This window comes from Sus scrofa, chromosome 7, assembly GCF_000003025.6.
Source record: "Sus scrofa isolate TJ Tabasco breed Duroc chromosome 7, Sscrofa11.1, whole genome shotgun sequence".
Taxonomy (NCBI): Eukaryota; Metazoa; Chordata; class Mammalia; order Artiodactyla; family Suidae; genus Sus; species Sus scrofa.
In genome coordinates, this window is record NC_010449.5 from 25258606 (window position 1) to 25283805 (window position 25200).

A 25200-nucleotide genomic window follows, 5' to 3' on the forward strand; every position below is an offset into this window, starting at 1 on the left:
TTAAGAGTTTAAGAGAGACCTTTTTTTTTTTTTTTTTTTTTTTTAATATGGAGATCTGATCGGTTCAGGCACCCTGCGGAAACACATTCAATGCTTTCCCACCGACCTTAGGTTAAAGACCCAAGTCCTTAACCTGGCCTCTAAACCCTGTGAGGTGTGGCCCAGCGGTTCTTCCCGCCTCACCGCGGATGCTCACCGCTAGAGCTCCACTTCCGCTGCGTGGCGCTCCCTGCCCTCCGCCCCTCGCCCCCTGCCCTCCGCCCCTCGCCCCCTGCTCCCCGCCCCCCGCCAGCGCTTGAGCCTTCGTGCAGGCTGGGCTCTGGGCCTGAAAGGCTACTTCTCTTCATCAGATCTCAGCTCCTTCATCAGGGAAGGTACCTAGACCTTCCTTTCGGGTCAGATCTCCTCTTTTGAGTTCCCACACCAAGATGTGCTCTTCCTCAGGGGCACTGGGTGCGGCCACAGGTCTGAGTTTCTTGGGAATTATTATTACTATTATTATTATTATTGTCTTTTGTCCTTTTAGGGCCGCACCGGTGGCATATGGAGGTTCCCAGGCTAGGGGTCTAATGAGAGCTGTTGCTGCCCAGCCTACACCACAGCCACAGCAACCCCAGATTCAAGCCACCTCTGGGACCTACACCACAGCTCAAGGCAACCCCAGATCCTGAACCCACTGAGTGAGGTCAGAGATGGAACCTGCAACCTCGCGGTTCCTAGTCAGATTCGTTTCCGCTGTGCCACGAGGGGAACTCCTGTTAGGGATTATTCGATTGATGTCTGGATCCCCATAGAAAGTAAGCTCCCTGAGGGCAGGAACCATGACTGCGGATGCTCACTCCTGCCATTCCCTGGACGGAGAATTGAACACTCCATGAATATGGAGTTCAAATGTTGGTTGAATGATGCATGTGCCAGGATCTGGGGGAAGGGAAGACACATTTCCGGACCTCAGGATTCAGGTCATGATTCTCCCTCCAGCAGCTGAAGCCCTGAAGTCCGACCTGTCATTTTCTCAACACCATTTGTTCTTCCGTATTACCTGGCCTCTGCCATCTCCACAGTTGTGCCTTCATCACAGCCTCCTCCATCTTGCCTAAGTATGAGACCCCTTCCCTCTCTGAGTCTCTAAGGGCCCTTCCTGGTTTTGCCTCATTGGCTTCAGAAGGCAGCATGAATAATGTGGCCACAGTACAGAATGCAGAACCAGAATATCTGGGTTCAATAACTAGGTAAAAGGCCACTGTGGCCTTCAACTGGCTATGAAACCACTCTGATCCCTAGCCTTCTTAATGATAAAATGAGAACAACTTCAGAATCAAGCAAGATAGAGGCATTAGAAAATCTGAACGCACCATCACCTAGAAATACTGTATAAAATATGAAAAACGTAAACATATGACTAAGTTCTCAAAAGTAAAACCCCAGGTACTAGAAACAAAGAGGAAACCGAAAGCTGGAGGATGCACTGGCTGTGGCTGTGGTTACTAGGAGGGAACTGGGAAGGAACAAGTTCTGTTACCTAAGGGCTGTTTTACCAGCCTCCAGGGACAGAAGAGATCTTAGTCCTGAAGAAAGGGGGAACTTAGATGAAAGGCAACCAAAGCTGACTCAAAAAGAAATAGAAAACCCGACAGATCTGTAAATTCTAATCAATTGAATGACACACCCACACACTACCCAAATGATTTTATAGTTTGTGTTATTCTGCCAGCTCTTGCAGGAATTATTTATTTATATAAGCTATCCTGGACAATGGAAAAAGAGGACCAATCACACTTGTAAGGCTAAATATCTTAAATGAAATATTAGCAAAGTGAATCCAGTGGATTTTGTGCAAATGTGTGTATGTATACATGCATGTATGTGTGACCATGCAGGGTTTTTTCCAGGAATGCAAGGATGGTCTGCTTAAAAAAAAATCTATTAATGATATTTACAACTTTGCCATATTAAAAGGAAAAAATATGGTTGTTGTAAAAGGTACAGAGAATGCACTGGATAAAGTTTAACACTAATGATTTGAAAAACATCTAGCTAACTAGGAATAGAAAATAACCTCCAGGGTGTTCCCATTGTGGCTCAGTGGTAATGAACCAGTCTAGTATCCGTGAAGATGCAGGTTTGATCCCTGTCCTTGCTCAATGGGTTAACGAGCCTGCATTGTTGTGGCTGTGGTATAGGCCAGCAGCTGCATCTCCAATTCCACCCCTAGCCTGGGAATCACCATATGCCACAGATGTGGCCCCCAAAAGCAAAACAAACAAACTTCCAATGTTAATACAAGGATACTAGTTTTCACTGTTTCTATTCAACTTGTGCTGGGGGGAGGGTCTGAATTGGTACAGTAAGAAAAGTAAAAAATAAAGCCATCGCTATGCATAGATGATTGATTATTTACAAAGAAAATTTATGAGAGTCTACAAGTAATTAAACTAACACACCCCTTTCTGGGGGGAAAGATATATTCAAAATCAGTATGCCTATCCCATGGCAGTAAACAAATAGATTTTGTTTTAAGAAAACACCATTTGTAATAGCAACAGAAACTATGAGATATTTAGGAATAAATATAGCAAAATATGTGCATGATCTTTATGGAGAATATAAGTCTCTGTTGGAGAACATGAAAAGAAGGCAAAAAGAAAGGAGAGATATGCCACGCTCACGAAGAGGAAAATTCAATGGAAAGCTAATAATTTTTCTCAAATCTCTAAATTCAATAGGGTTCTAATCAAAACCCCAAAAAGTTATTTTATGGCACCTAATAAGCTGTTCTTAAAATTCTCGTGGAAGGGTAAATGGCCAAAAAAAGTCAGAATGAATTTGAAGTGGAGGAATAGTGGAGTTTCACTGTATGCCAGTTTATTCAAGCTAGAGTGATGAAAGTAGGGCAGTCCTGGCACATGGACCAATAGACAGCTGGTATGGACTAGAACTTCATGAAATCAGACCTTCAAAGATGTGAGAACATAGTGTATGACGAAAGTAACTACAAATCAGTGGAAAAGGATGAACTCTTTCTTAACTTCTCTGGGGTTAATTGGCTATCCATTTGAAGATGAGGCAGGAGTTCCCAATGTGGTACAGGGCTTAAGGACCTGGTGTTGTCTCTGTGGCCATAAAGTTTGATCCCTGGCAGTAGGTTAAGGACCCAGCATTGCCACAGCTGTGGTGTAGGTCACAGCTGTGGCTCAGATTTGATCCCTGGCCTGGGAACTTCCATATACCACGAGTGGGGCTGAAAAAGAAAAGAGAAAATGGGAGCTCCCGTTGTGGCTCAGTGGAAAAGCAGGTTGGATCCTAGCCCTTGCTCAGTGGGTTGAGGATCCAGTGTTGCTGAGCTGTGGTGTAGGTTGCAGATGTGGCTAGGGTCTGGTGTGGTTGTGGCTGTGGCCAGTGGCTACAGGTCAGATTTGACCCCTAGCCTGGGAACTGCGGGTGCAGCCCTAAAAAGCTAAAAAAAAAAAAAAAAAAAAAAGAAAAGAAAAGAAAAGAAAAGAAAAAAAAATGAGGCAGAGAATTATTTTATCACATCTACAATTTGAAGAGTTTGGATAAAATCTGTGTAAGTTCACATTCTTTGTTGATTTAATTACTGGTCAAAACAATGTGGCCTCTGTTTCTTTTCTGTATGTGGCCTCTAAACTCTTAAGTAGTTTGCTTCCTTGAAGTTATTGTATTTCTTTTTTATTTTCAGCTGTTTCTTTGGTTCCACATTGATAGTTTCTGTTTCTATCATGTTCTCAATGTGTCTCATTCTCAATGATCTAGGATTAAAAAATAAATATAGGAGTTCCCATTGTGGCTCAGTGGCTTACAGAAACTGGTCTCTCTGAGGATGTGGGTTCAATCCCTGGCCTCGCTCATTGTGTTAAGGATCTGGTGTTGCTGCAGGCTGCCATGTAGGTCACAGGTGTGGCTCAGATCTGGCATTGCTGTGGTTGTAGTGTAGTCTGGCAGCTGCAGCTCTGATTCGACCCCTAGCCCAGAAATTTCCACATGCCGTGCAGATATGGTCCTAAAAAGAAAAAAAGAATTAAAAGGAAAAAATATAATTATAGTCAAAGTTTGCAAAATTTAAATGTATTTATTTTCATCAAAATATATAAATGTAAAAAAAACCCCTTAAAATCCTTCTAATATCTTTACCAGTTGTTTTCTTCTAAAATATTCAAAATTACCTATTAAAATTAGGCAAGATACAAATGGTAATGAATAAACATTAACACTTCCAATAAAATTAATTGAAGTTGATTTTTTACTTAAACACGTTATTAAATAGTTTTATGGACATCAAACTATTCCCATGGTATTCAGTATTCATCCACTTACCGATATAATCAACACCCTACTTCACAAGTGATGTCTAGACCTACACACATACGAGTTCAAGAGTAGTAAGAATCATTTAATATTGCAAAATGTTCCTCAACTACCATTTGCAACTGCTGTGAATGCAGCAGAGTCCATGCTCCTAGACCACAAAAAGAAGCAAGAAAAAGCAACACTACAGAGAGATGATACTGTATCATGGTATCTGAGAGTTATGTAATGAATTAGTTAAGTTGTATTTTCTTTTACCTAAGAGTTTCTAACTGCTTAAATTCTCCTTACACTCCAAAACAGTGTATGCTTTGGAATCTGGCAGAGGCACAACCTCAGACGTTCACAGGATTTGGTTGTAGTCATCTTTTGTTTCCGGGATACAGAGCAAGGGATTGCAGAGGCATTTCCCTGGGGCCTGAACAGTGCTCCTTATGAGAGCAGATGTTCAGGGTTTCAGGTTGTGCTAGAGCTGAGGGCCAGATCCCAAGTGACAGAGGTGCCTAGGTGTTGTCGAATAAATGTTGTGTTGCGATAGGTGAGGTCCCCTAAGCTATCGAGTGAATTTTCCCCCAACTTTTCATAAGAAAAGTTTCAACCTTACAGAAAAGTTGAAACTATAATGCAGTTATTGCTTGTACACCCACCACTTCCCGTAGTGAGTGGGAATAAGTTTGGCCTTATTCTCTTTGCACATTTACCCTTCTCCTGGATGGGCTCTTTGCTTGTATGGTCAGCTCTATACAGATGTCTCTAAATTCATGATGAGTCTAAACCCTCCCCCTGAGACGCCACTAGAACTTCTGACTGCTTTCCAGATATTTACCCAAGAATGTTACACAGATCCCGATGCAACTTGTTCCTCATGGAACTTACCATTGTCACGCCATATCCCCAAATCCCTTGCTCTTCTCGAATTCCTAATTTCATTTGATGATGTTGTCATTCAGTTAGTTCCCAAGTCCCCAAAGTCACTCATAGCTTTTCACCGTCTATATCTATTCTATCACTGAGTCAAACTGGTTCTACTTCCTACCTATAACTTTCACTTTGTGTTCTAAAAAATATACAATTAATACATGATTTTTCACAACTTATGCAATTCAGAAATACAAGGAATGAAGAGACAAAATTCTCCTTCAGTTTCCTTCATCCAGAAATCCTTGACTGCACATTGAAACTCTGTCCACATTCCAAAGGAATATCTTCTGATTAACTAGCCCTTGTGGCTGCGGTATCCAGGCCCACAGCTGGCTGTGCCCTGGGAAGAGAAGGGCTTCAGAGAAGAAGGCCACACAGGCCCTGGACCTGCACCCTAGTGATTTTGCTAGGTTCGCTGATTCTGAGACATCCAGAGCATGAGGCCAAAGAGGAATCCATGTTCCCTGGACCTGGGAAGTGGGGAGGGTGGTCCTAGCCTGATGGGCGGTGTAATGTAGGGCTTTAAAGTGCAGGGCCCAGGCCAAGAGTCCCACTTGTCCAAAGGGAGTACTAGTTGAGTAGGGCTGAAACAATGGTCATTTAGTTTTTTTCATCAAGTATTTATTGAGTTGTTACTATAAAATGGGCCCTATGCATGTCCTGAAAAGCAGCTGGTGGACAGGGCAGTTCCTTTCTTCACTGGGTTCCCATTCAAATTCAGCAGCTTCCTGTTTCATGGGCATCTTTCCCCAATGTGTCCAGTGCAGGGACACCTGGGATATTAATATGGAAAACACGCTGGTGACTATTTTTCCATAAATAAGCTAAATAAGTGTTATACTGCTTAAATCAGAATTAAGTTTTGTAATTATTATAGAATTTAAAGGAAACTTGTAGTTATGTTGTTCTAACATAAATTTGATCTTCAAGATAAATGGGTAATAGGCTTCCTCTCAAAAATCGCTGTGGGCCATTATTTAGAACGCACTGCCCTCTGGTGGTTAAAATGCAGTACTTTTTTCAGTTTAAGATTCCTCAGAAAGTTCCATGGGTCTCTGCTGATGAGATTTGTGACATTTTGAATTTTCTCATTATGCTTATTTTCCCATTTACTACTGTTTTCTTGACAAAGATCCTAGAGTTGTCGAAATTACGTTAAAATAGGAGTTCCGTCGTGGCGCAGTGGTTAACGTATCCGACTAGGAACCATGAGGTTACGGGTTCGATCCCTGGTCTTGCTCAGTGGGTTAAGGACCCGGCATTGCCGTGAGCTGTGGTGTAGGTAGCAGACGCAGCTCGGATCCCACGTTGCTGTGGCTGTGGTATAGGCCGGTAGCTACAGCTCCGATTCGACCCCTAGCCTGGGAACCTCCATATGCCTCGGGAGCAGCCCAAGAAATGGCAAAAAGACAAAAAAAAAAAAAAAAAAAAAAAAAAAAAAAAAAAAAAATCATGCGAAACAACCACTTAGTGGAGTTTTTAAAACACTCATCAGGAGTTCTTGCTGTGGTTTGGTGGCAATGAACACGACTAGTATCCATGAGGACGCAGGCTCAGTCCCTGGCCTCGCTGGGTGGGTTAAGGATCTAGTGTTGCCATGAACACTCGTGTGGGTCGCACATGCGACTTGGATCCCGCTGTGGCTGTGGCCGGCAGCTATAGCTCCGATTTGACCCCTAGCCCGGGAACTTCCATATGCCGCAAGTGTGACCCTAAAAAGCAACAAGCAAACAACGCCCCCCCCCTCCCCTTCAGAGAATCCCAGAACAAATTCCAAGAGATTAGGGCAGAAAAACGTTTTCAGTTTTAAGATTTATCAGAAAAAATAAATATGAAAAAGTGGTTAAGAAACTGGAATGCTCTGCCTAAGTGATGGGAACATTTTAAACTATGAATACGAAAGGTATTATAATACAAAAGTTATTATTAAGACACGGTAATTTTAAAAAGGTCAAAATAGGAAGATAAATGACACAGGAAACCCCACTCTCCAAAGTTAGAGACAGTCACAATAAATTTTTTTTGGTATTAAAAATGCAGCATTTCAAGGCTATTGGTGTATTTATGACCCATTCTCACCATTATCATTTTGCCCAGAGTGTCCATATACGAATTGCTCAGTGGATATGTGCTTTGGGAGTGAGAGAAAGACAAAAAAAATTTGATTTCAGAGACGAGGAATCTTGACAAATGGTAGTTCAGATTTTACTGTAGTAACTTAGTTCCACGTACACACCTATCCTCTAGAAATCCTTTACCTTGGATTCTCCAGCCAACTAGTTCTTCCTCTCTAAAAAGTCATTAATAAATCTTATCTTGTGGGTAAAGTTATAATTTATGGTCTGGGATGGCCTACATTTCTCCTTTCCCAGCTCCTGTAGGTCATCTTTTACAGGGCTCATATTTTCAGCAGACTTCTGGCTTCTGAGGACATATTAGTAAGGCAGAAAGACCACTTTTTCCATTATACTTACTTAGAGAATAGTTTCTGTTGTCATTTCTATTGACGATTTCATTTCCATCCTGTCTTCTCTGCACAATTCTGGTTGACAGTTTCACTTTCAAAAGAATAAGACTTTCGGAGTTCCCATTGTGGTTCAGTGGAAATGAATCTGATTAGTATCCATGAGGACACAGGTTTGATCCCTGGCCTCACTCTGTGGGTTAAGGTCTCAGCATTGCCATGAGCTGTGGTGTAGGCTGCAAATGCGGCTCAGATCTGGCATTGCTGTGGCTGTGGCTATGGCCGGCAGCTATGCTGCGGGTGTGGACCTAAAAAGCAAAGCCAAAAAAAAAAAAAAAAGAAAAAGAAAAAAAGAAAAGAAAAGAAAAAGACTTTCGTAATAACTTTAAATGGAGTATAATATATATATATATATATATATATATATATATTTTTTTTTTTTTTTGCTTTTTCAGGGCCACATATGGAAGTTCCCAGGCTAGAGGGTCAATTGGAGCTACAGCTGCCAGCCTACATCACAGCCACCGCCATGAAAAATAAATTTTGCCATTTGCAGCAACATGATTGGACTTGGAGGGCATTATGTTAAGTGAAATAAGTCAGAGAAAACCAAATACTGTATGACATCACTTATCTGTTGGAATCTAAAAAAATGCAAGGAAGTAGTGAATACTAAAAAAAGAAGCAGACTCACAGGCATGGAGAACAAACTAGTGGTTGGTTACCAGTTGAGGGGAGGGTAACACAGAGGTAACGCAGCAGGAGATCTTATTGGGTATGAGACAGGCGACAAGGATACATTGTACAACATGGCGAATATAGCCTGTATTTTGTAATAGCTTTAAATGGAGTGTAACCTTTAAAAATTGTATGCATTTAAAAAAACTTAAAAAAGGTGTGTAACTGCTATCATACACACAAAAGCACAGCATGATCCCAGTATGGTTATGCTCAGAAAAATACTGTCAGAAAAGACGACAAAATATAAAAAAGTGGTGACCGTACCAGCGATTTGAATGATTAAGCATATTCATAGCACTTATTTGTCCGTTATTCAGATTTTGTAGGAAATTTTCCATGTCTCTGTTCAAGTCGAGGTCCATGTTCCACGGCTTGCACTGGGGGGGGAAGGGCAAGGTTGGTTGTCACCTTATGGATCAGGTCCCTTTTTTAAAAAAATTAGAGTAGAGTTGATTTACAAGGTTATGCCATTTTCTGCTGTACAGCAGTGACCCAGTCATACATATATATGTATATGTGTGTGTATATATGTGTGTGGGTGTATATATATATATATATAACTACATGTATGTATGTGTGTGTGTGTGTACACACACATCCTTTTTCTCTATCTTCAATGGATCAGGTCCTTTAGATGCGGTGTTGAAAGGAAGAGGTGCAACCCGTTCTCCTCTCAGCCCTTCATACAGATGTTTTCTTCTCTCTAAATCTGAAAGTGTTTTTCTTTCTACTTCTTTCTCTCTTATTCCCTTCCTTCCTGTTGGGGGCGTTCCTGTAATTATCACCTAGTTTTTGTGTTCTTCAAAGAATTATAATTACTTATGCCTTTTGTCTTGAGGACAACATATTTATTTTAAAAGCTATCCGATTCATTCACACGATCTTTCTTTAGATCAGCTGTCCTTAGAAACAGGCTAATAACATGTTAGTAAAAACATAGGGGGATACTTCTCTTCTTCTTGCTTAAAATTTATTGAAGAGCATTTATATTTTTATGGCACTTAGTTTTAGATCATTTATCAAGTAGTCAAGGTACCTGAGCTGGAATGGAAACTGGCAGGTTTCCTGTGCCACCCACTCAAGAGCTGTGAGAGGTGGTGGTGAGCCTTTGGCATAGATTTTCTTCAGAGGGAGGGATATGGTGTCTGTAGGATCTTTTCATAGTCTGAAATTTACCCTCTATTTCTTTTTTCTTTTCTTTCTTTCTCTCTCTCTCTCTCTCTTTTTTTTTTTTGCTTTTTTTTTGGGGGGGGCTGCGAGATATCTGAGATGAATATCTGTGAGACATCCATCATTTTCAGTTTTCTCACACCCATGTTCTGCTAGTTGGCTGAATTTATTCCTTCTCCATCCATTTCCTTTCTTAGCAGATATGCCTTTAGATTCAGAATCAGTAGCAAGTTCCATCATCAGTAAAGTGCAATTATTCAGACAAATTTCATTCATTTTGTGAGCTAGAGGTTGGATATCTGAGACTTCTGATTGAACTTGGTTTGTTCATGGAACTAAGTATGTGGTTCTATCCAGCTGTCTTCTGCTTCCTGCTGTATGTTCTTCTGCTTTTTTTTTTTTTTTTTTTTTCCCCAGCTGTACCTGTGGCATGTGGAAGTTCCCTGGCCAGAGCCAGAATCCCAGCCAGAGCTATGACCTATGCTACAGCTGCAGCAACAATGGATCCTTAACCCACTGAGCCAGAGTGGGAGCTCATGTATGTTCTTAAGCCTGGCATTTTCTTCTCAAACTCAAGGCATTTGTACTTGATTTTTACTTGATTTTTTCCCCTCATTTAGTTTAGTTCCATTAGGTACACCTTGGAAGATTTAGCAGACTTCCTTATGAGAGTAGATGAGCCAAAATAATAAATAATACAATATAACACAATATAATGCTTTTTATTATTTCCTATTTAGAGTGCGTTTAGAATTTGAAAAATATTCTAGCTTCATAAAAACTTCACGATGTCAATAATAACCAAGTGACTTTTCAACTCTCACCTAATATCTAATGGATCAGTATCGTGTGACTATAGAAGGTTTTTGACTTCTTTTACTTTAAATTCCCAACATTTGTTTCTTACATAAACTGTGAACAAGATTCTTTAAAAAATAGCTTAGAGGTTAATCTATCTCTTTATCATCTTGTTCGTGGTTCTCAAACACTGGTGTTTATCAGAATCATCTGGAGGCACCCCCTGATTGGCACCCCCTGGCCTGAGTTTCTAATGCAGCAGGTCTTGGATGGAGAGTAAGAAGGTGGATTTCTAACAGGTTCCTGAGTGATACTGATGTTGCTAATGTAGGGATCATATTAATTTATGCTAATATAAAATGGTCATATAAATTTTTGTTTGTATTTGTATTTCACTTATTTTTTTAAAGGCTTTTTATTTTTTTATTTATTTTATTATTTATTTATTTATTTTTTGTCTTTTTGCTATTTCTTTGGGTTGCTCCCACGGCATATGGAGGTTCCCAGGCTAGGGGGCGAATCAGAGCTGTAGCCACTGGCCTACGCCAGAGCCACAGCAACTCGGGATCCGAGCCGTATCTGCAACCTACACCACAGCTCACAGCAACGCCGGATCCTTAACCCACTGAGCGAGGCCAGGGGCCGAACCTGCAACCTCATGGTTCCTAGTTGGATTCGTTAACCACTGCGCCACGACGGGAACTCCCCTCACTTATTTTTTATATTTTTAAATTTTTAAAAAATTTTCTTTTGTATTTCACTTATTTTTTATCGATGGTCTCCATTTTCTAAGTTTAAAATCAGATGTTTTACATAAAAAGCCATATCTAAAACCTCATCACAACACACACACACACACACACACACACACACGACAGGTTCCTAACCTTCCTTACCCTTCCCGATTCCTTGTCTCAGAAGCAATCATTGTCGACTCTCAGGGCTCTTCACAGCAGTCAGGTCAGGCTGATGTTGGCCAGTCACGCAGCCAGTGGTATCTGAGATAGCTACACCATCGAGGGCTCTAAGACTTGGTGGATCTTCTTTGTAGCTAATCCTCTGAGTCTGTAGGCGTACCTTTTGTGGATACTTGTAGGCAAAGCCCCCTCAGTTGGCTTTTTTAGTTCCATCGTGGGAAACTAGTCTCACCTTTTCTAGGCGACTGGTTTGGTTTCATGACATCCTTTGGGTTTGTCTTACAATCTCAAGTGGGTCTTACACAGCATTCTTCTACAGGATCAGCTGTGGCCAGTGAGATACCGTCCTCTGTTACAGAACCAAACTTGGGCTTTATATAAGGGATTGAGCATCTATGCACAGTAAATCCAATCTACTGACACTGGGCTGTGGTGAAGGAAAGGTCAACATTTATTTCAGGGCGCCACAAAAGGAGAATGGGAGGCGATTGCTCACAAGACCCAAACTCCCCAATGGCTTTCAGGGAAAGGTTTTTAAAGACAGGGTGAGGGAGAGGGTTGTGGGGTACATGATTAGCTCACATCCAATTCTTGGATCAGTTGGTGATGAGGTAATCAGGAATCAACAATATCAACCTTCTGGTTCCACCCAGTCTGGGCTCTGCGTGTTTGTGGTCAGTATGCATTTAACTTTTTCCACCTGGTGGGGGTTTCGGTATCTGCAAAATAGCTCAGAATATTATCTCAGAATATTTGGCTCAGAATATTATCTATAGACTTTAAGGGGAACTTAAGGTCCTTGCCTTTGTTTTATGCTTAAATTATCATTACTTTGTCTTGCTTGAGTAGAAGCAAGTAAGACAAAGGAAGTTGTTTTCCTTTGTTTCTGCATTTGCTCCCTTCTCTGATTAAATTTTCTCCTTGGAACTCAGGGAAAGCCTAGGAGGCTAAAGTCTTTCCACAAATAAGAGACAGCAGACATGGCAGGGTGCTGCTCGGTTACAGCTCCCCTCAAGAATTCTGGTCATTGATAGAATGGGCCAGCGTTGAAACAACACGCAAGACTGATGATGAGCTCCTTAATTCTCAGATTTTGTTTCTCAGTCATTCTGGCATCTCGCATTTTCGCTATTAAATCCTCAATATGTGACTTGAAAGAGAAAAAGATCTTGTCTGGGCTCACCTACTGACTCCGTGTTAAGCCTGATTCTATGGCATGCAGATGTCTTCTGTCTGCAGAACGCTTGGATAATAGAGATCATCTTTGGACTGCTGCACAAGCCCTGTTCATCCAAGAAGCCTTGAGGCAGCGGCTTGACTGAACCGTTCCTTCTGGAGTCTGTAAAGCCAGGTATAATTTAGGATCCTTAGAACCGATGGATTCATTAAATCCATGAATTCTTCCATGTTCTCAAGGTCCTCCCAAGAGAGGTCTTTTATCTCAGGTTTTTCTGAAAGAGAAGACTTTTTCTTTTTAATGTGTTCACTCCCACATTATTATGACCCTTTTGACTCAAGTATGAAGTATCAATCTTTTAAAAAATTACAGTTACTGAGGGAGTTCCCGTCATGGCACAGCAGAAACGAATCTGATGAGGAACCATGAGGTTGCGGGTTCGATCCCTGGCCTTGCTCAGTGAGTTAAGGATCTGGTGTTGCCGGGAGCTGTGATATGGGCTGAAGACACGGCTTGGATCTTGCGTTGCTGTGGCTGTGGTGTAAGCTGGTGGCTGTAGCTCTGATTAGACCCCTAGCCTGGGAACTTCCATATGCCTCGGGTGCAGCCCTAAAAAGACAAAAAACAAACAAAAAATTAGTTACTTTTTTATATAATTATTTTAAATATTCTCCTTTTCTGCCCTTTTTTTTTTTTTTAAATCCTCTGTGAGCCTTTTTATTTTCCTCTTACAGTCCCTTAGTATCTGTGAGGAAATTGGTTCCAGGACCCCAGAGGATACCAAGCACTTCAGATGCTCAATCCCTTATATAAAATAGTGTCGTATTTGCATTTAACACACACATACCCTCCCACATACTCCAGATTACTTATGATACCTAATACAATGTAAATGCTATGTAAATAATTGTAAATACAATGTAAGTATTATGTATAGAGTTGCCTGAACAGCAAATTCCAAATTTTGCTTTTTGGAGCTTTCTGGAATCTTCTTCTTCTTTTTTTTTTAGGGCTGCACCTGCAGCAAATGGAATTTCCCAGGCTAGGGGTCAAATCAAAGCTGCAACTGCCGGCCTAAGCCACAGCCACAAGCAACACCAGATCCTTAACCAGATCCTTAACCAGATCCTTAACTGAGCAAGGCCAGGGATCGAACCACATCTTCAAGGATACCAGTTGGGTTTTTTTTTTTTCCTGCCTTTTTTTAGGGCTGCACCTGCGGCATATGGAGATTCTCAGACTAGGGGTTGAATTGCAGCTACAGCCACCAGCCTCCACTAGAGCCATAGCAATGTCAGATCCAAGTTGTGTCTGCGACCTAGACCACAGCTCATGGCAATGCCAGATCCTTAACCCACTGGGCAAGGTCAGGGATTGAACCTGCATCCTCATGGACACTAGTCAGATTTGTTTCTGCTGAGTCACAGCAGGAACTCACTAGTAAGGTTCTTAACCCACTTAGCCACAACAGGAACTCCTAAAAAATATTTCTGACCCATTGTTGGTTGAATCTGCAAATACTGAAACTGTAGGTACAGAGGGCCAACTGTATATGCTGATTGGTTCTGTTTGCAAATTTTCAGGCTTTTTCTATTGACAATCATAATAGAAGCAATGTATTTCACAGATCAGGTACCTCATGAAAATGACGAAAAGAAGAGCCAGGTTAGTAGCAATAGCTGAAAAAAGGGAAAGAATTATTAACAACATATATTGGCATCTGAAGGTCTAATACTCAGTTACACAATTTACCCCCAAGTTGCAGAAGAAAAATTGAGAACCAAGACATGTATCCAGCAAAGGCCTATCAATATGTCAATGTATTTATTACAGATAAAATTTAGTTTAGATTCCCAAGTATGGCTGGTATCAGGGGCCAAATGGCATTTTCTAGTATTTCATTCTAAATTTAAGTTGTTATCTATAGTTAGAGTTTGATGACTGTAGCTCCATTCCCTACCCACCCCAGCTTGGTGTAACATCACTGCTTGATGGAGCAGAAACTGTATGTCTCTTGAGGAAAAGCCATTGTGAAAGAGAAGGAGAGGAGTTCCCGTAGTGTGCAGTGGAAAAGAATCTGACTAGTGTCTGTGAGGATGCAGGTTCGATTCCTGGCCTTGCTCATTGGGTCGAGGATCCAGCATTGTCATGAGCTGTGGTGTAGCTCACAGATGTGGCTTGGATCTCTCCTTGCTGTGGCTGTGGTGTAGGCTGGTAGCTGTAGCTCTGATTCAACCCCTAGCCTAGGAACTTCCATATGCTCTACCGCTGGCCCTAAAAAGAAAAAAGAAAAAAAGGAGAAGAAAAAGAAGGAGAGAAGGCCAGAAGGGGAAAAGTGGAGTGTGGTTAATTCCTTCTGGGCTCCCCAGTCAAGATGCGTTGATCTGAACAGGAAGATTATTTCTGTCGTCTCTAAGTTTTCCGAGACACACAACTGTCCAAGAGACAGAAGGTATGGAAAATGTATATTATAGAGGTCAGGCATACATTTTAAAATAGACTAAGTTTCTTAATAGTAATAGCAATTTTTTTCTTTTTCTGCAGCTTCCATGCCACCATAGATGGGGATGATGCCCTGCGAAAAACACAAATGCAATTAATGACCCCTCAAAAGTACTCAGGTTTGTGTTTTATTTTATTCTATTTTTATTTTTATTTTTTGTCTTTTTGCCATTTCTTGGGCTGCTCCCACAGCATATGGAGGTTCCCAGGCTAGGGGTTGAATCCGAGCTGCAGCCGCTGGCCTACGCCAGAGCCACAGCAACGTGGGATCCGAGCTGCGTCTGCCACTACACCACAGCTCACGGCAATGCCAGATCCTTAACCCACTGATCAAGGGCAGGGATTGAACCCGCAACCTCATGGTTCCTAGTCGGATTCGTTAACCACTGAGCCCCGACGGGAACTCCCCAGGTTTGTGTTTTAAAAGCAGAGGTGCTAAAGTTAAAAAAAAAAAAAAAAAAAAAGAAAACAGTTGCCCAAAGGAATAGAAATTGGTAAATTAAAAAACCCCACAAAAACAGATGGGGCCCTTATCTAAACATCTTGGAATTAGCTTGGCTAGAGTAAAATTAGAGGTTAAAATGTAGATGGATTAAGAGGACTTGCAACCAATGCACATTACTAGTAGAAATTAAATTCTTAGGACAAAGTTCATAATTTTGAAGTTTATCCATAATCACCCATAAGACAATAAAACACTCTCTTGGGAACAATTTCAGTTGATGATCTGAAGTAGCTCAAGATTATATATCCTTCTGGCATATAGTCATGCAGAATAAAGATATCCATAAGGCATGCTCACTTTGAGAGCATTCCAGCATTCAAGTTCAACAGATGGACCCCAGAGGCCTGGCGAGGGAAAGAAGTTGACAAGCCTGGGAATAGTGCCATGACCTATGAGGACAAATTTCAAAGGAGGGTTTTTGTCTACCTGATAGAAACTCTAATGACTGGACATCTCTGTTTTGGTGCCCTGTGGGTACTCAGACGATATGTGCAGTCTGTTTTTTCTAGGCTTCGTGAAGAAGGTGGCGTGTAGTGATTGCTTATTTTAAATTACCAATTAAGATAATGGGAATTAAAATTAATAAAACTTCAAACTTCGCCATCAGATTTTTCAATCATTTAAAATCATTCATTCATTAACATTTATTGAAAACTGATCAGTACTCTACACATCATGAGAGTTAGAGGGGATATAGAACTGTATATCACATAGTCTCTTCAACCAAGAAATTCAGGAGTTCCCACTGTGGTTCAGTGGATTAAGAAACCCACATAGTATCTGTGAGGACGTGGGTTCGATCCCTGACGTTGCTTAGTGGGTTAACGATCTGTTGTTTTTGCAAGCTTCAGCAGAGGTTGGAGGTATGGCCTGGATCTGGCTTTGCTGTGGCTTTGGCATAGGCTGGAAGCTTCAGCTCCATTTTGACCCTCTAGTCTGGAAACTTCCATATGCTTCAGGTGTGGCCCCCACCCCCACAAAAGAAATTCATAGGCCCTTTGGGGAGATTGGCTAGCAAAAAATAATTAAAATTAGTTTATGTGTAAAGTATAATAATGGCAACACACAAATACATTTGTTGTACAAAATAAGCAATCAACTCAGGAGAAATCAGCTAAGCTTTCATAGAAATATAAAGAAAATTTTTTGTAATATATATACAACATTCAAATACAATCTCTAGTATGTTATGTAGGATAATTTTTTAGATGATAATTTTTTTTTTTTTTTTTTTTTTTTTTTTTTTTGCTTTTTAGGGCTGCACCCGCATCATTTGGAGCTTCCCAGGCTAGGAGTCCAGTCAGAGATATAGCTGCCGGCCTATGCCACAGCTCACGGCAACATCACACCCTTAATCCACTGAGCGAGGTCAGGGATGGAGCCTGAAACCTCATGGTTCCTAGTTGGATTTGCTTCTGCTGCACCACAACGGGAACTCCTCAGATGATAAATTTTTGTTAATATTATTAAGTGTAGCTCAATGAATGGAAGAAAATTGTTTACTTTACTATACTTATTACAGAGAAGACAGTTGCTAATGAATAAAGGTTTTGCTTTGTTTTTGTGCTTTTGTTGTCATTTTTAACGATGGGTGGGGATGGCATTAATGTAAGAGAATGTCGAAATAACTTTCCTAATGACTTTAATGATGTGCATTTTCAAGAAGAGTCCAAAGTCAAATTTTGGGATTAAGCTGATAGGTTCTATGCTTTCATTCTTTGCTCTATGTTTAAGAATTTGATAGATAATCAACAGAGACCTTCTGCAGAGCACAGGGAACTCTACTCAGTATTCCGTAATAACCTGGGAAAAGAATCTAAAAAAGATTATATAAAAATATATGTATATATAAAACTGAATCACTTTGCTGTACACCTGATACTGACACAACATAGTAAATCAACTATACTCCAAGAAACAATAAAAATTAAATTAAAAAAAAGAATTTTGGAGTTTTGGCTAGTGGAAATAAATCTGACTAGGATCCATGAGGATGCAGGTTAGATTCCTGGCCTCGATGAGTGAATTAGGGATCCAGCATTGCCCTGAACTGTGGTGTAGGTCACAGAAGCAGCTTGGCTCTGGCATTGCTGTGACTGTGGCATAGACCAGCAGCTGCAGCTCTGCTTCGACCCTTAGCCTGGGAACCTCCATATGCTGCCTGATCGGCCCTAAAAAAAAAAAGCAAAAAAAAAAAAAAAAAAAAAAAGGAATTTAATAGTTACTATGAGGTTAGATTTTGCCAAAAATGTGAGACATTTTCAGGTTTTTTTAAAAATTTTTTTTAATTTTTTTTTATGATGTGGACACTGAAAAGATATATGAGGAGAAGACATAAAATTCTAGTTTCTTTGTTCTGAAGAAGCCCTTTATCGGCCAAGTTGCATAAATGACTGTTATTCACTAGATGGCAGAATACTAAAAAGAATGCTCTGGCAGAGTACCGTTGGTTTTGTCAAACTGCTGGATGATTTGATTTAAGAGCTTTCATATTGCTGCAAACGTCAATGATTCATTAAGTGACACTCAATATTCTGATAGCTCCTGCCACAGACGAAGGTAGTTACTCTAAGTCAATAATGAAGCCTTAGATTTGTAAGGGACTTTTTGTCATCCCATTTCCTCTGGCATGCCCCCAAATCTTTGCCTTCTTCTGTGTTTCCTAGGATGGTTATTTTCTTTCTTTTTTTTTTTTTCGTCTTTTTGCTATTTCTTGGGCCGCTCCTGCGATATATGGAGGTTCCCAGGTTAGGGGTTGAATGGGAGCTGCAGCCACGGCCTACGCCAGAGCCACAGCAACTCGGGATCCGAGCCGCGTCTGCAACCTACACCACAGCTCACGGCAACGCCGGATCGTTAACCCACTGAGCAAGGGCAGGGTTCGAACCTGCAACCTCATGGTTCCTAGTCGGATTAGTTAACCACTGTGCCACGACGGGAACTCCCGGTTATTTTCTTTATAGTCTTCATGGCTTCCTAACTCATAAACCTCAGAGATATTCTTGAATCCTTTCTTTCTCTCTCTCCTCTTTCGCACGATATTAAATATCATGAACCAAGGTCTATTGACCTACTTTGGCAGCTGGACTTTCTGAGAGGGCTTCTCCTCTTGTTTATTCCTCCTAAAGCAGTCAAGGCACTGCTCTGGGTTAAGTCATGCTTGTTTCTTACACAGTCTGTCTAATTTTCCCCTACCTGTCCTTTCTGCCTCAAGTCTTGACAGTACAAGCTAACCTCTGCACTGTCTAGGCATGATCTTTCCAAAGCATGTTTTGTCACATCAGGCTATTTAAAAAAAAACGTAGGTGTCACTTTTTATGTATCAGATGGGCAAAAAAATTTGAAAGCAAAATTTGATTAAAAACTCACCATTGGCAGGAATGTGGGGGTACAGTTATGGGAGGGCCACTGAACTTCTCTCTTTATGGTAGGTAACTGTGCCCTAATTTTTTTCTTTCTACATTTACACCTGTGGCATATGGCAGTTCCCGTGTTAGGGGTTGAATCAGAGCTGCAGCAACAGTCCAACGCCACAGCCATGACAACCCTGGACCCAAGTTGTATCTGTGACCTATGCCACAGCTTGCAGCAACGTCAGATCCTTAACCCACTGAGAGGACAGGGATTAAACACATCCTCACAGACACTACGTCAGGTTCTTAACCTGCTGAGCCACAATGGGAACTCTCTGTGCCTTATATATATTTTTTTTAATTAAAAAAATTTTTTTTGGTCTTTTTAGGACCACACCTGCAGCATATGGAGGTTCCCAGGCTAGGGGTCCAATCGGAGCTGTTGCTATGCCAGAGCTGCAGCAACACCAGATCCAAGCCACTTATGTGAACTACACCACAGCTGGATCCTTAATCCACTGAGCGAGGCCAGGGATCGAACCTGCAACCTCATGGTTCCTAGTCGGATTCGTTAACCACTGCGCCACGACGGGAACTCCTGTACTGTATTTTAGATTTCACATATGATGAGGACTCCTAAAATTTTTTTTTTATTATAGTTGATTTACGGTGTTCTGTCAATTTCTGCTCTACAGCAAAGTGACCCAGTCATACATATGTATTATCCTCCATCATTCTTTTTGTCTTTTGTCTTTTTTTTTTTTTTTGTTGTTGTTGTTGTTGCTATTTCTTGGGCCGCTCCCGCGGCATATGGAGGTTCCCAGGCTAGGGGTCCAATCGGAGCTGTAGCCACCGGCCTACACCAGAGCCACAGCAACGCGGGATCCGAGCCGAGTCTGCAACCTACACCACAGCTCACGGCAACGCCGGATCGTTAACCCACTGAGCAAGGGCAGGGACCGAACCCGCAACCTCATGGTTCCTAGTCGGATTCGTTAACCACTGCGCCACGACGGGAACTCCTATCCTCCATCATTCTTTTTCTCACATTATCCTCCTTTATGCTCCATCATAAGTGACTAGATAGAGTTCCCTGTGCTATACATCAGGATCTCATTGCTTATCCACTCCAAATGCAGTAGTTTGCATCTACTAACCCGAAACTCCCAGTCCATCCCACTCCCTCCCCCTCTGTGTCCTATTTTTAATATTAAAAATAAATATTTTCTTTGAACAGTCCCTCTGCTGTTATTGTATTGCGGCATTATTTCTGAGACTCAAACCTGTAATGAATGTTAATATTCATCAATATAGATACTTTTAGGTACAGTTTGGAATGTCAACATAAAGGAATTCTGTGCAGTCCTGACGAATAAAGTGGATCAAAATGTGTTGACAGGAGTTCCCGTCGTGGCGCAGTGGTTAACGAATCCGACTAGGAACCATGAGGTTGCGGGTTCGGTCCCTGCCCTTGCTCAGTGGGTTAACGATCCGGCGTTGCCGTGAGCTGTGGTGTAGGTTGCAGACTCGGCTCGGATCCCTCGTTGCTGTGGCTCTGGCGTAGGCCGGTGGTTACAGCTCCGATTCGACCCCTAGCCTGGGAACCTCCATATGCCGCGGGAGCGGCCCAAGAAATAGCAACAACAACAACAACAACAAAAAGACAAAAAAAAAAAAAGAATGTGTTGACAAGGAACTACTTTCAGGGTATATTACTAATTGAAAGAACAAGGTACAGAGGGAGATGTAAGCGTGGGAGTCATTTGTGTTAGAATACTTATTTCCTGTTTTTTGCATACACACATACAACTCATATATTGGAGACAATGTAACATGTTAATGGCATAGATTGTTGAGCTGTACTTGTTGGGTCCAAAGCTTAACTCTACCACTTATTAGTTTCATGATCCTGGGCAACTTGGTTAGTCTTTCTGGGCCACAATTTCTTCTTTGTAAAATGGAAATGATAACAGTAACTCCTTAATAAGGTTGTTGTAAGGATTAAATGGGTTAATATGCCTTACTTTGGACAGCATCTGGCATATACAATCTATATTAGTGTTTACTCTGTTTTTTTTTTTTTTTTTTAGGGCCTCACCCATGGCATATGGAGGTTCCCAGGCTAGGGGCTGAATTGGAGCTACAGCTGCAACCTACACCACAGCTGATGGCAGTGCTGGATCCTTAATGCACTGAGAGAGGCCAGGGATAGAACCCACAACCTCATGGTTCCTAGTCGGATTTGTTTCCGCTCTGTCACAGCAGGAACTCCTATTAGTGTTTACTCTGAATTTATATTTTATGCGACCTCTTCATAGGAAGGATATATAAGAATCCTTTCTGGAAGATGGCTCTAGGGGCTAAGGGATGTATTTTTAGACATTACTTTATGTACACTACATAAGTAATATTAAAAAGAGAATATCTTTTAAAAATCCTTCAGTGGTACTCTACCACTTTAGGGTGAAGCTGAAATTAATTCAAAACCTTTCCTGTCTGGCTTTTTGGCTTCAATTTGTGTTGCTCTCCTATCCTTGGGTACAGGGATTTATTCAACATTCCTCGAATCTGTTATGTTCTTTCAGATAGTCTTTCTTCTGCTAGGATGCCCATCTCTCTTTGACATGTTTGTGATCTGAAATGCTCTCAGTTCTGGGAGTTCCTGTTGTGGCTGAGTGGTAACAAACCCGACAAGTATCCATGAGCAAGCAGGTTCGATCCCCGGCCTTGCTTCGTGAGCAGTGTTGTAGGTTGCAGGCATGGCTAGGATCTGAGTTGCTGTGGCTGTGGCTGTGGCCTAGGCTGGCAGCTGCGGCTCCGACTTGACCCCTAGCCTGGGAACTTCCATATGCCACAGGTGTGGCCCTAAAAAGACAAGAAAAAAAAAAAAAAAAAAAAAAAAGGAATGCTCTCAGTTCTGCCCTTGTACCTCCAGGCTCTTCATGTGCACTTGTAGTGTAACTGAGTCCAAGCTCATACTGCTTGTCGCACGACACGCCGATACATTGAGAGATGGGTTGTTAGGGCAAGGAAGAGCAGCCGCTCAGAAAGGCAGCAGACGGAGAAGATAGTGGACTAGTGTTCCAAAGGACCATCTCACCCAGGTTTGGGTGCTGGTTTCTTTCACAGAACAAAGAGGGAGAGGTGAGGAGTTAAAGTAAAAAAGATAGTAAGTTGTTGCAAGTATTTCCTGGACCCGGCCAAACTCCAGAGGGGATGCAGCCATTCCCAGGTGGTCCTGGTCAAGACATTTCCCATGAGCTGAACAAAAGCGTTTTAGCTGAAGGCTCAGGCATGGGAGGCAGGGTTCCAGGAGATGGGCTATTATGTATACTTTAAGCTATAGACAATATCCCTTTAGTGATTAACTTGTAGCAAAAGCAATAGACTACAAGGGTTAAAGTAAAAGAAACAGATGCAGAGTTTCCCCCTTGGTGCCGTGGGTTGGGAATCTGACTGCAGCGACTCTGGGCTGTGCAGAGGTGTGGGTTCCATCCCCCTCCCAGCGCAGTGGGTTAAAGGATCTGATGTTGCCACAAGTGCAGTGTAGACTGCAGCTGTGGTAACTCAGATTCAATCCCTGGCCCGGGAATTTCCATATGCAGTGGGTGAGACCATAAAATGAAAAAAAAAAAAAAAAAAAAGACAGGAAAGGAGAAGAGACAGAAAGAAGACCATGAAGATGTGAAGACAGGAGTTGAGACCGAAATGATACCACTCGCTACAAGCCATGGCATGCCAGAGCTACCAGAAGCTGGAAGAAACAGAGAAGGATTCTTCCCTAGAAACTTTAGAGGCAGTGGCCCTCTCTGCCTCCAGAACTGTGAGAGAACTAATTTCTCTTGTTTTAAGCCAGTAAGTTGATGGTAATTTGTTATGCAAGTTCTAGAAAACGAGTAGAGTTCCTTTATAACTTCATTAGTTTTATTGACTTTGGTCTTATAACGTGTTCTTGCAGATGGACTCTGGAGAACTGAAACAGGCTGGATTTAATTGCAGAAACTATCTCAAAAGCCAATTCTACAACATATGTTTATTAAAATGATAAAAGTATTGTTTTAACATTTAGAAAGGAGTTTTAAAAGAATGTACAGAGTCAAAAAAAAAAGGGTAGGAATTTTAGAAGACCCTTTGGTATGAAATTGTATGTAATAAAGTTCCTAATTTAGTAATTAAATCATGTGACTTTATAAATGAGTGAGTTTAGCTTTGATTATAATACTTAGATGAAATCTAAATCCATTAACAAATCACTCAAGGGCATGGTAGGTATCCTAGTGTATTAATTAAATCTACATCTACATTCAAAAGATTTAATTCAGTCATTTGAGAACATTATCTGCCTTTTTTTTTTTTTGTTATCAAGGTAAGAGATAGTGGCAGTCTTCTTAAATAACACCTTTCCTGAGTCCTAATATACAAGATGAATGTTTGAATGTGGGCCTGATTCATTTGGGATTAGTTCAAAATGAAGTGAAAATAGCAGCTTAAATTATTAAGGCACTTAAAATATATTATCAAATAAATCAACTTGCCCTGAATTCTTATGTTTACATAGGAAAACAAAGCAACTAAAGACGATACCCTAAGCCCACTAGATTGTCAGTACAATATTGTGAGTGTTGAGTGGATATGGTGAGTGGAATGAAAATCGTTTAAAATCCCCCTTGAAGAAGAATAAAGCAGCAGCACATTGAGAGAAGGCAAAATAAAAATGAGTAATCGGTATGTTTGTGGAAGCCGAGAGTTTAAGCTGAGTGTTAATGGTGACTTCATCTCTGACTTGGTAATGGAAATGTAGCAGCTCAAGGGCATCTTCGTAAAAATGTGCAATTTGATAATATACTTCAAAGATAAAAATCCATGGAAAACATTGACTGAGACTATATACCTTATTTTATAAGGAAAATTAACCCATGGGTATTTATAATTTGAAGTGCTTAATTGGGCATTAATCAAGTATAACAGAACACATTAGCTCTTGTTCATTTAAAATAAATACCCAGAAAGGGAACATTTGAGCACATCATCTAAAGTTTATTTGGGTGGTTCATGGGATTTGGAAACTGAGAACTAAAATTTATTATATAGGATCTTTAAACCTAATTCCTGCTTTGAATTGTGTTGGTAGACCCATGTAAGCTTTAGTCAGAGAAAGGTTATTGAATTCCCAGTTTCCAGATGAAATAGAGACGGAGAAATGGAGTGAAATCTATCTCTACATAAACAAATCATGCCCCCATTAATAACGCTTCAACCATACAGGAAAAACTAGAAGGATTTGTAAGACCTCAATCCTATTATTCAGTAAAAACAAGGAAAATGCAAATCATAATCCAGGATTTTTCTTGGATAAGCGAGAGATTATTTGCTTAAAGAGACCATTGTGTGGAAGACAAGGAGGAGAAGCAGAAGTTTTAGCAAGAACTCTAAGAGAAGGGGGAGGAGGGGTGGAGAGAGGTACATTTTCGTCTGATCACATTCAATCTAGGAATACACAGGAGAAATGGAAAACGCTAACCAAGTGATGGCATTTTTTTTGGGTCACCTTGCAGATGTCTCACCTATATTTCATTAGGATGAGGGTGAGTTAGCAGGCTGGTCTTTGGAAATTTCCCAGAGGTTGTTTCATTACCTTAGATACTTTCTAGAAATTCTTGGAGATTATCAGGCTGTCAATGGTTGAAAGAACTGATGCTATTTCATGAAATTTCCTGATGATTTGATCTCTGCTGACACAATGCTGTAGTTTGAATGTTTGCTTGTTCTAGGTGACATAGAGGGCCAGGGAATCACTCAGCTGCTGTCGAATCATCCACACCTATAGATACCCATCCTATGAAGTCAGTGCCGCCAGGGAAACCTAATTTATTCTAAAGTGCAGACCAAGTATCCACCCCATAACCATCTAGAATTTTAATATAGAATTCTCTCACTTTCAGAATCATATAAACCCTCTCATTTCTGCTCTTTACATTTCACTAGTCACTCCCTTCTTTTTCCACTTTCAAAACTGCAGAGTTTGCTGTCAGAGAGTTGAGAAAGTAAGCAGAGGAGATTCACAACGTCAGCAAATGTTTACGAAACACCTATGTGGCAGGTGATAGGATGATGCTGAGATATTGTTTTAATTCTTCAGAAAACTTCTAGAAGGCATTCCTCAAAGATTTGTGACAGAGAGAGGAATGAAATCCATATCCAATCTGGCTAATTCTTTTTTTTTTTTTAATTAAAAAATTTTTTTTATTGTTTTATTTTATTTTTGTCTTTTTTAGGGCTGTACCCACGTCATATGGAAGCTCCCAGGTTAGGGTTCTAATCAGAGC

At 41.0% G+C, this 25200-nt stretch overlaps 1 long non-coding RNA gene across 1 annotated transcript in view; it reads left to right on the forward strand.

Annotated features, from left to right (window-relative positions):
• Window positions 11156-25200, forward strand: part of LOC106504373 — a 29534-nt gene continuing 15489 nt past the window's right edge. The window contains exons 1-2 of the long non-coding RNA XR_002345634.1: window positions 11156-12688; window positions 15059-15135. This is a non-coding gene — a long non-coding RNA (uncharacterized LOC106504373). The remainder of the gene's footprint in view (window positions 12689-15058; window positions 15136-25200) is intronic.